Consider the following 12,625-nt stretch of genomic DNA (forward strand, 5'->3'; position numbering starts at 1 on the left):
CCCCCACCGAAATTTCGACTCGAGGAAAATCCTGGAAAATTTTCTTGTGTGTGTGTGTGGTTCTATTTTACTTTTATAAGTATATTATATTCCATTTACAGTACATGCAATTTATTTATTTATTTTAGAGTAGATCACGGTGTTTTGTTAATAAATGGTTTATGAGAAGTCATGATGTTCCTAGATGAGTGTTTTAATATGGTTTTTTTTTTGTTTCTAGGTTCAGAAAATTTTTTTAAAATGTTTCTTTTTTTGACGTGATGATACTGGGAACATTCGCAAAAAGTTGCCTGACGAAATTCTTTAAATGCTCATATTGCAAAAAGTACGTAACACACAAGTCAAAAGTAATGATATCGTCAGATGCGCATGGTAAAGATGCACCCAATATGATATCACTCCGGTTTCAATATCTCGTCCCGTCTGAGCACCAGGCCCCAATGTCCTGATACGTAACAAATTTTTTTCCGCTATATCTCGAGCAGTTTACAACAAAAGCAGACAACATTGGTGACGTTTGTTAGCTATTCGAAATATTTAGCCGATGATAATGTACCTAGCATACTTGTACCTAACACACGATTCAAAGCACGAAAAACGTATTCACGTCAGAATTTGCAACCGTATTTATGAAACAGCCTATCCCAATTTTTTATCTTGTAGAATTTTTTGAAAGAGAGATAAGATAGCATATGAGAGATCTTATATGTAATTATAGAAAAAATGAAAGAATAAACATATCTATTCAACGCATAGAGAATTTTTAAATTAACGAAATTTTAATTATTTTGTCTTCTTATCATCATTCTGGTGACAAGGGTTGTTCTGTTCATGTGCGACAGATCTCCGTTAATAAAAATCTGAATTTTCACAACAGAATTTTAATAATTTTAATATAAGGGTTGTTTGCAAAATATACAATATCCACTCTTATCGCTGTCCAATAGCTAATTCCTAAATCGTTTATCTTAGAACAATAGTACTTAAAAATGGTATTCTTGGAGAGTTTTCAGGGGTGTCTGTGATCCTGGATGATGTAACAAAATAATTTTTTTTCCTACATTATTATATGCTAAACATAATTCTGAAAAGTGGCCCGTGGCCATACTGACAAAGACGGAGTTGGGGACGGTTTCTGGCCTTTGTCTTATTCGCACAAAAGGCTCGTGAAACTCAGAAAGGTAAGAACCCCTTTTAATTAGAGGAAACCTCCAAATAAAAAAAATTTTCAAATGTTGTCACTCACCATCCTAGAATCCATTCATGTCTAAAAAATTATTTTTTAAAAGAAATATATAGTTTGGTTCATTATACGTTTTCTACCCAGGTACTAATACTATTTATGACTACTATTTATGACCTAAAATCGCCCCTAACCAATCGACACTACTAAACCAACCGTACATACTTCTGGTGCACATTTTTCAGTTGAATTCCTGATGAATTGGTTACATGGCGGAACATGATGTATGTGTGTACATACGTGGTCCTAACGTATTTATGCTGTCAGGATGTTGTGTTTGTTTCGTGTTCTTGTGGTGCTATCACCTATTTTGCATACTTCGAAGTGAAGCTGGTAAATGATTGAATTTCCTTTGTATGCAAGTATCGTGTTGAATGTCTCCTTACTCTCTGCGGTGAGTCAATCCAGGTAGTATAAGTCATATTTAGTAAAAAAAAAACCTTCATGCACTAAAATGTGCAGACCGAAGCTGAGAGAGACAGAGTTGTAGCTAGTTAAAAAAAAACTTGAAGCGTCTCTTTTTTTCCCTGATAAATGGTTGGGAAGAGGGGCACACACACACACAATTATTTCTGAAGCAAATAATTTTGCCTAATTTAATGTTTCTCATCAGGAGCATCCAAGAACTTTACACTGAATAAAATCTGAAGAAATTAATATTGGTTGCAAAATTTTAATTTCTATACAGCCCATTGAAGATTGACTGAAATTATGTATTTTCTGATAAGGAAAAAACCAAATATTTTATAATTCGGTCAATTTCGGCGTGAAAGACTTTATTTTTTGTTCAACATGCCAATGCATCAAGAATGTGCTATTAAAAATGGCATACACAAATTAGCATAAATGAACAAAAAGGCAAGTAAGAAATTCGTTTTCGTAATTTTTTTAAATTAAATAACTTCTCAGATAGTGGAAAAACTTATGAAACATTTTTTTTTATTCAATTTGAACTTTTTCCTCCAAGACTAGAGGTTTGATTATTGGCTATTAGTCAATAACAGACACCCTGTATAATATTGTGTAAAAGTACCGTTTGACGCTATATTTTTTAAACAAGGAACTCCATAATTTACTGAAAAATTTTTTGCATGCATATAAACATCACGTCAGCTGACGTGCGTTTTGCTTCTTATCATGAAATGTATAAGAAGATTCGCTGGCTCTCACGCCCGTGAAATAAGGTCCATTATTCGCTTCTGGACTGTAAATGATGTGATAACAGAAGAGCTTTTATGTCAGCTTTGTGAAATAACAAGGTCAATAAATTAGTACGATTGCATGAGGAAGGATCGTGAAAAAAACGTGTGAATCACACAAAGTCGAATATAATTCACATCAAATGCACGCACAAAGTCATCGGCAGTTACAGGCGAACAACTCAATCGTGGCTTATCATGCACCGCGTCCATACCTTCTTTCAATAGCGTCACCGATTAACGAACCTTGTCATGATTAATGACACCAGAATCACATACGGTCAGCCTTCGACTAACCTTCGTTCGTGAAAGTCTTGGTTTGAGAACTATTTGATTAACGAAATTATCTTGGTTTACGAACATACAAGCCGGAAAAAATAGACTAAATTCGAAGGAACAATACAAATACAAATACAAATACAAATACAACGCCACAACAGGCAAAATGCCCAGCGAGGTGGCTGATAAAAAGATGCCCATAAAAATATGGTTGTCATATGTTTCAAAAATACAGCAACCCAATTAAAAATGCAATTAACACAAATTACAAACAATATATACACATGATAAAATATTATACAATGCCCATAAAGAATACTTATGGTTGTCTTATTCTAAGAATGGATAGCTTCTCGATTTACCCCAACATGTTTATCGTATTTCTTTTTAAACGTGTCAATTGTGTTACAATTTACTACCTCCGGGGGTAAGCTATTCCATTTATTAACAACCCTATTGGAGAAAAATTCCCTGCGACACCATAACATTGCATTGTCCCTCACCAATCGATACTGGTGTCCCCTTGTAAAAGCAGTCGATTGGCGGTGTACTAAAAGTTCATGGTCCATCCTATCCATCCCATTGAAAATTTTGAACACTTCGATCATATCTCCTCGACACCTGCGTTCATCCAATGTAAACATATTCAAAAAATGAAGTCTTTCTTCATAACTCAAGCCCTGTGTGCCAATAAGGACACGCGTAGCTCTTCTCTGCACCCCTTCAACCAAGTCTATGTCCCTCTGTAGGTATGGTCTCCAAAACCTTACAGCATACTCCAGTCCAGGACGAACTAAGCCTCGAAAAAGCGGAAGAATGACTTTAGGAGAACGCGAAGAGACCTTTTTGAAAATGAGACCAAGCATTCTATTCGATTTTTTGACAACCGCTGAACAATGTTCAGAAAACTTAAGTCGCTCGTCAATGAGAATTCCCAAATCGGTGACTCTAGTTGCATCCGGGATAGTGACACCATTCAACTCGTAAGAGAACCGTGGGTTGTTCGAACCAAAATGAGCGACCATGCACTTATCTACGCTAAACGTCATGCTCCATTCATTTGCCCATGCTGCAATCTTGTTTAAGTTGGTCTGGAGCAACTCCCTATCGCTTTCATTTCCGATTACCCCCATTAGCTTCACATCATCTGCGAATTTGCTAGTAATTCCATCGATACCCTGATCGAGTTTGTCGATAAAAAGTGAAAAAAGTATGGGGCCAAGGACTTTTCCCTGAGGAACTCCACTTGTGACGTCTGTCCAACCAGAGAATTCCCCGTTCACCATAACTCGTTGCGACCTATCTCTTAACCACGATTCTATCCAATTCAGCAAGTTGCCCCCTATTCCAATCTCGTGTAAACGCTTCAAGAGTTTGCCATGTTGGACCCGATCGAATGCCTTCTGGAAATCAAGGTAAACAACGTCGACATTTTTGCTCTTACCCAAAGCCTTAGTCACGTAATCATAGAAGCAAAGGAGGTTAGTTACACATGACTTCCCCTTCCTGAACCCATGCTGATTATCCGACAATACATTATTCTCGTCTATCCACTTCACAAACTGCCTTTTGATGATAATTTCCAAAATTTTCGAGAGGGAGCTCGTCAAACTCACTGGACGATAATTAGACACCACTTCTCTACTACCCTTCTTAAATATCGGAACAACGTTAGCCAGTTTCCAATCTCTCGGGACGATACCCTCAGCAACACTACTCCTGTATATCTGTGCGACTGGCCCCAACAATTCATTAGCACCTTCCCTGAGAACCCTGGGATAGATATCATCTGGTCCTGGTGCTTTGCTTGCAGATACATTTCTTAGAAGATTTAGGACCTCCACGTCTTCCACTTGAATATCGTTGAGCGTTTTATTACCCCACGCAACACCCGTATATCGAATATCATTATCTCCATTAAAAACCGACGCGAAAAAGTCATTGAAAGCACTACACATGCCTACATTGCTCTCTACTTTTGAGCCTCCTATCGAGAGGGGGCCAATAGGAAATGTTTTTTTTTATTTTTTCCAAGATCTGCGGCTCCTGTTCCCTAGTCAATAAATCAGCAATCATTTCAAATTATTTTAAGAAGGTTTGCATCAAAAAACTTTTTCAAAGTTCTTTAGAAATAATCGCAGACACAAAATTAACTTTCGGAAACACAATTTCGATATCCTCCGTTGCATAGTTCTTATTAGTAACGCTAAGCAGCAAGTAACTTACAGAACCATGAATTTGGCTTGGAAAAAGTTGTGGATGCTAGATTGCTTCACAGGCAAGAATTTTGTGGGCTTTGCATTGAGATTATAGATGGTATTAACGAAACCCCACATGGCACTAGCTCTACCCCAATGTGAGATATAAGCCGGTTTGCGAACAGACTTCAGGAACGAATAAAGTTCATCAACCGACAGTCGAGCGTACGATCAAGCGTAAGATATAAGCCCGTTACTTCGTAAGGTTGAGATCGCCTCTCAAGAGTAATATGCGTTTTGAGTGTTGGTTTAATGACTTTCATCGGTTTTACCTATGCACTTGAGCGTAAAACACCGTTGTAAAGATACACGCTAGAGGTTTTCGGTGTCCCAGGAACGAATTAATCCATTTTACATTTATTCTTATAAAAAAAAGTATTTTGGTTTGCGAACACTCCGATTTACAAACAGACTTCAGGAACAAATTAAGTTCGTGAATAGATGGTTGGCTGTACTCCACTGATCTGGCGATGAATCTATATCGTTTCACATTTTTTTTAAAATCCGGAGAATACTAAAGGCCCTAATTTTGCAGGTGGTGAGACACTCGATCTTTACACACTTCACAGGCCACGTAACGGACACTGTCAACGTGATTGAAATCAACCTAAGTTGGTGTACAAAGTTGTTGGAGAACACTTCACAAGTGCAAACGCGTGAGAAGGATTTTTCTCTTTTTTAAAAATACACTTCTACAACAACTTAAGCTTACACGCAACTCGCACACATTCCTCTGCGGAATTTTAATAACAAAAAAAGACATTGCCAAACATTCATTTGGCATGAGGTAAACTCGCAAAATTTTCGGGATTTTGAGAGATTTAATTTTTTTTTCAATTTCGAAACAGTTGAGTTTTTCCTTTTAAATTAGAAATTTCAATGAATATTTAAAAGAAAAACTTAGTTTCACTTTTTTTCTCATTCCCGAAACGTTTTACTCAAAGATATGAAAACTACGCGTACCTTGATGTACCTCCTTCGTCACAAGATTTCATTTCCAACATTTTTTTTTCCTTTGCTTCCTTGGAATGAGCGGAAACTGCAGACGGACAGAAAATTTAATTAATACCGTATAAGAGACATTTCATTTGAAAAGAAGCTGCAACTGGTTTTACTTATTAAGTGCTCTCAAATATAAAAAAAAATAACAATCTTAAAGTACTAGAAATCCAGAAAAAGTAGAGTTTAACCATGTTCATTACAGTCTTTGATGCACTGCAGCCTGGACCGAAACATTTCATTCATCCTTCGGCATTATGTAAAAATTTACTTCTCCGTTAACTAAGCAAGCACAAACGAAAGTTTTTATTTTCGTCTATTATAATTAGCGCTGCCTTCTATAGGGATGAATAAATACAGTAATTGCTATAAGAGGGAAGAAAAATAGAAAAAATATACTCACTTTCAAAATTTATATGAAAGAAAATATTAAACAAACAGGGAAATCACAAATGAAATGCAAATACAGTCAACTCCCAGTTTACGAACTTGATTCGTTCCGGAAAACCTTCTTACACCGAAACAATTTCTCCGATAGGACTGAATATAAAATGAATCAATCCGCTCCTGGGACCCTGAAAAATTCCAGTGTCAATACTTACAACAGTTCCTGTGCATGACGTTAAAACCAATGGAAATCATTGAAGCAACACTGAAAAAATAACCATTGTTATGACATACATGAAATGAAAGCTATGACAGAGTTCATGTTCGTTGTCATTTATGATCTTAGTGACGAAACTCTCAAAATCTCTGCCAGCCTAATTCATGGTTATGCAAGACACTTACTGCCAAGCTTTGTCAACAAGAACTATGCAATGTAGGGTAGGATGGAATAGGAATCATGCTAACTCATAGGTAAAAATGTAATTCACCAAAAAAACGTAGATGTTTGAGAAATATATGAGATAAACATAAATTTTGTATGACTATAATAAATTATGACTCCAAGTCATAAGAATAACCTTAATATTTGATTTGAAAAACTTGAGCACGCCTCGTTGAAAATAAGGGGAAAAAACGGGATGCTTTATAAAAAAAAATTAGGATGGCCGAAATTACGGAAATGTCTCGTAAAATACAAGTCATATGGTCACTCTATCTACGCAAGATTCTGGCCCGCAAGCGGCAGAAATAGCACATATCTTGCCCGCGGACTAAAAAATTTGTGCACTCCTGCAATGCAAAGGTTGTGCACCGTAGCAGCAATGCTATATCAACATTCAGCAAAAGATATTCTGAAATCTCAACAGCTCAGTCCCACACGGAATCGAGTTACTATAATATAACGACATTTTTGAAGCACGTAAATAAAATCGGGTGTATCTCGACTTCTCACAACAACGTTAATATAATAAACTGTTAACAATAACTGATACATAGATATATCAGAAGCTTTTCCTTAGATGGAATAAGATACAAGAGAAGCTGATCTTCCCCGACAAAATATCCAATTTTACTTATTTCTGGTCCTTTTGTAACAGGTTTTACTAAATTTGTCGTAGTAAAGTACGAGACAGAGAGAGCATTTTCCAATTTTGCCCGGATGTATTTCCTTGTATGTCTTTAAAGACAAGGAATTCGAAACTTCCTAGTATTTGCTTGTAACCGAAAATACATCGTAAGAAACTATCTCTCTCTCTCTCTCTCTCTCTCTCTCTCTTTGCACATCTCTATTCTTTGCACATGTTTACGCAGTTATGCTAATTTTAATTAAAATCAAAACAGGAAGATAAGATTCAAGAGGATGCTGGGAAAAATGCTGGAAAATGAGAGGAGACAGAGGATTGTGTTGCAAACATATCGGTCGGTAAGAACTCCCAGGAATTTAATTAAGGCCTCGCCTTTGTTCGCTTAGAAAACTTTAATAAGGAAACGTGCAATAAATGAATGTACTGAGACGTGCTACAATTGCACGTCCCGTCGAGTATTTTTGCCTCTCTTTCTCTTTCACTCTCTCTGACGATACTGCGATGTATACTAAAGTCGGCAAGAACCAAGTTCACCGAACAAAACAAGGAACTTGATTTGCTTGTTCGAGTCAAATAGCAATCAAGCGACTGAGCCTGAAATTGATGCTGAAATATATATTGTTTACTGAAGTTAATTAATATCAAATATTTATCCGCCTGTTATATTTCTCTTTTACACCCCCCCCCCTCTTGCCTTTATCTGATATCCAGATGACTATGTCTAATACCTGTTCAGTAGTCTTTAAACTCACACTGTATATATATATGTATATACGGTCATAAAAAAAAATTAATAAATTCACTGAGTAAATTAATGCATTTAAAAAAAAAATTAAGAATAATCCTATGAAAAAACGGAATTTTTCAGGTGTACTATATAGCTAGATCGCGAAACAAGCACAATTCTGACAACATAAGTACGCTCGGGGCGCAAATACGATCATTCACACAGAACAGGCCATTCCGGAATGTACCGATTCACTAGAAACAATTATGGTGGAGGTTTTTTTTTAAGTTTTTGTTTCGATGATTTCGATAAATCAGGTTTTTTGAATTATGAAGGAACTTCGGAGCACTACTATTCGCTTAATCGAGTCAAACAGCAATCAAGCTCAATTAGCGTAAAATTGACGCTTATATACAGGGTGCATAGCTAACTCCTCGAACCGCAAATTATTGGCGAATCATAGGCACACTTGCTAGAAAACTTTTATTACTTAGTCCGAAAATACATCAAAACAATTCACCGGCATATAGTTTGTTAACCAGCAACAATTTCGAGAGATCAAGTAAGCGAGAAAGTGATCGGGAGTTAGTGAGTTAGTTAGTCATTGAGTGAAGAAGTGAGTCAGTGAGTACTTTTCAAGTAAGAGATAAAAACGAGTATAGAATGAGCACAAGAGAGATCAAGAGAATCGATGAGAAAGAGATAAAGGGAGTGGATGACGAAAAAAGAAATTAAGCAAATGGATGAGCAAGTGATTAGCGAGTGAACGTGTGATTCAGTAAGTGAGCAAGTGAAGTAAGAAGTGATCACACTCTTGCTTATCCACACAATCACTTGCTCTCTCACTGAGTCATTCGATCGCTTGCTCTCCCACTGAGTCATTCGATCACTTGCTCTCTCACTGAGTCATTCGATCACTTGCTCTCTCTCACCAAATCCTTCGATCACTTTCTCTCTCTCACTGAGTCATTCGATCACTTGCTCTCCCTCCCTGAGTCATTCGATCACTTGCTCGCCCTCCCTGAGTCATTCGATCACTTGCACTCTCTCACTCAGTCAGTACATATATTGCTCGCTCTCCCAACTACCCACATCTCATATCATCTCAAAAATTGGTTCAAAAAATCTAAACGCCATGCAAAAATCTCAAACCGAGCACCTATTGATCTGAAACACTTCCTGTGCCTCTATGCTCACTCGCTCGCTCGCTGACTCGATCACTCGATCTATCGGTGACGAACCGTTGTTAAACTTTTCGTGAAATAATTTGTTTGCAGAGAAATATTTAAATGTCGACGAGATTTTTCTTTCACAGTCTATTTGTTATACGTTACCTGTGAACATTTTCCGGAAAATGCGAACACGATCATTAGCATGTTCTCATATTTAGTTCTCGCAGACTTCTGATGTTAAATAGAAGAAAAATTGGTAACAGAAAATGTGTGCCTTATTAACAAGTTTAGTCCTTACTTTATAGAAATGTAATTTTTTTTTTTTTTTTGCAATTTTAGACTAATATCCATCAGTAGTGCTATTAGTTATTATTTTTATCATTGACGTAATGAATTTCATACACGTCATAGTGGAAATATATATGCAATACTTTATATGACGAAAATTGCGAATTCTCGGTGATATTTTGTCATCATTATCGGATTATTTTGAGTTCTTAGCAATTAATAAGCAAATAGCATATACAGTGAAACCTGTCTAAGACGGATACTGTATGAGACAGAAATTTGTTTAAAATGGAATAAAAATATAGTCTGTTCAATGATTAGTGCTATGATTTGCACCTTTATAAAACGGAAATGTGTCTAAAACGAAATATTATTTCAGTCTCTTGATGTTCCGTTTCGTACAGTTTTCACTGAACATTTTTAATTGTATTTTACATATTTCACTATTGTTTCATATTTACACTTAGTAACGACCTATTTATTTGGTTGTTGCAATAAAAATATTTCATCGTAATTAAATTATCTAATTATATATCCACGTGTTAATTTTTGTTCAAACAAAAATTATGTTATAAATTATGAGTGAAACATAAATTTCTCGAAACAATTACAGGCTTCCGTGGTTCATTGTATAAAAAAAAAAAAAAAAAAAAAAGATATGGGAGCATGGTAAGGGAAAATGCAAATTTTATACCTGTGCTAACTCCAGATAATGCAAATTTTCATTCAGTGCCATCAAAAATGACGTATCACCAAAAACGTGATAAGTAACTCAAATTGCACGACGGTTTCGTTTCGGAGAACAGCAACTGACATGCTTAGAATTAATTTTTGTTGGCAAATTTTGGACGCCAAACATAGCCAGTTGGTTTAGTGGGAGACTCTGAAGTATCTCGAAGCATGATAATGGTCGTGGATAGATTCTCTAGTTTTCGAAAACGTTAATATCTATAGTATGGAATTCATGGCCATGTTTTAAAGATATTGAACCCAATGATACAGAAGATGAAAGTATATTGGTACTTCAAAACAACTTCTTCACGGTGTAGGTTTTAATAGAATTGGCTCTATTCACAGATTTTAACAGCTTGCCGTCAAACCATCTAGATGGGAAATTTGGAATGGAGAAGAAATTTTGGAGATCACACAATGGTGTACATCAGATGAATAATTTACGGATTATGTGGATGAGAGTCTAGTTATTCATTAATGGTTTCATTCCCGCATCTAAAATCTCAACATTGGGGTCGACAATTTCAAAGGCAATCATGCTCAGTCCAGAAACTGAAAAACTACCCGAATCATCGTCCAAACGGACTGTCCAGCATGTTCTGTATAAATGAATAACATAGAGCATGACTGAAACACGCTAAGCAACTTAGGAAGGAGAGCGGGCCCGCTATTAATTTTCGAGCTTATTACAAGTTTGCAGCTCCGACTGATGTCTCGGAGATCGTTACAAAAAGAAAAGCAGGGTGGGGGAAAAGCAGTTGGCTGTAGAGCTGTTTGAAATACCCGTCTGACTCACATGCCAGCTCTTAGCAGAAGTGTGGCGGTGATATTTTACTGCTATAAAGCCAAACGCTGTTTTCCTGTTCAGCTTTTTTCTCCCCAACGATTCTCGATTAGGAGTAGCAAACCAGTTCTCTGTTCAAAGATGGAACAGTGAGTCCGCTCTCCTTTACAGGTACTTCAAAATGTCGGAAAGTTCGAACTATCCAATTCATCTATCTCGGATACATAAACTGACTACACATTGCAACTTAATCAACATTCACATAGGATATTAATTCCCAATTACTAAAATGTTATTATCAATTACGAAAATATTTTCCAAATTTTGTTAATTTGTTATTATTATTATTATTGATCTGAGCTATTGTTCTAGAATCAGCATCGAGGCAGAATTTCTTTACTGTCCAATGCCTGATATATGGAACAAATTCATGATCATCCTTCATGAAACTGTTTACCAAATTTTGCTTATATTCTATCAAGTAATACTATCATTAAAACATTACAATCTCAACTTTCCGATATTTTTCATACTCTTAATGACGATAAAAAATATTCAGATTTTGAATGGCAGAGCTTGATCCATAGGTTGAACAACGTAATCGGTATCAAGTGGTACACACTTTTGATTCACTCGATCTGAACACTTAAAATGGGCATTAACTTATCAGAGAAAGAATAGAGTAAAACAGAATATTCAAACCTTTTATTTTTGGAAATTTGTTGTTTTACAACTTGGTCAAATAAAAAAATAATAATAAAAAACAAAGTCTGATTTCTTTTAGAATTTCCCAAACTAAATTTTCTTATATACAAAAATCATAATTTTTCCTTCCCTCTAAATTCGAATCATTAAAAACATTCCTAATCGAACGCGAGAAATCTTCACATTACATTAGATATAAAACTCAAAAAGGAGTTCGTAAAAGTTCGAATTATCCAAAACTCGAATCTCTCTCTCAACCACCTTAGAATTAATAAAGTTCTACTGTACTGTACACTTTTGCTCAAAGTTAGCATATCTTCGGTTCGCTTGGTATTTCAAGCAGCTCGTGGAAAATGCTAGAAAAGAACGATTACCTGTTGATGATAAGTGTGTGTGTACCTTACAGTCTGAGTGCGTACTGAGTGTTTGTGAGTGAAGTGTAATGACTGAATGTTTGTATCGTTTGTAGGCCTTTTGCTCTCTGTTGCGAGACTTTTCAATGGGGAGATCGGCTCGCATTCGCACATTGACTTTGGAAACCACAGAAAACCAATTTCAGCCGACCACCTGTGGTTACGTTGCGGTTAGAACCAGGGACCCCGCGATACGAGTCCGTCACTTTGACTAGTTGATCATCACAGCGGCAAATATGGCTGAAGGTGGAAAAAGGTGAAAAAATACTCACGACTTAAGACGTTTCATTATCAAAAAAGTTCATTGTCAGTTTAAAGATACGCACAAAACATACGTCTTTCAATCAAAAAACT

This window comes from Pholcus phalangioides, unplaced genomic scaffold (genome assembly GCF_987345545.1).
Source record: "Pholcus phalangioides strain wild (caught in Gottingen) unplaced genomic scaffold, Ppha-v1.0 ptg000009l_1, whole genome shotgun sequence".
Classification (NCBI taxonomy): Eukaryota; Metazoa; Arthropoda; class Arachnida; order Araneae; family Pholcidae; genus Pholcus; species Pholcus phalangioides.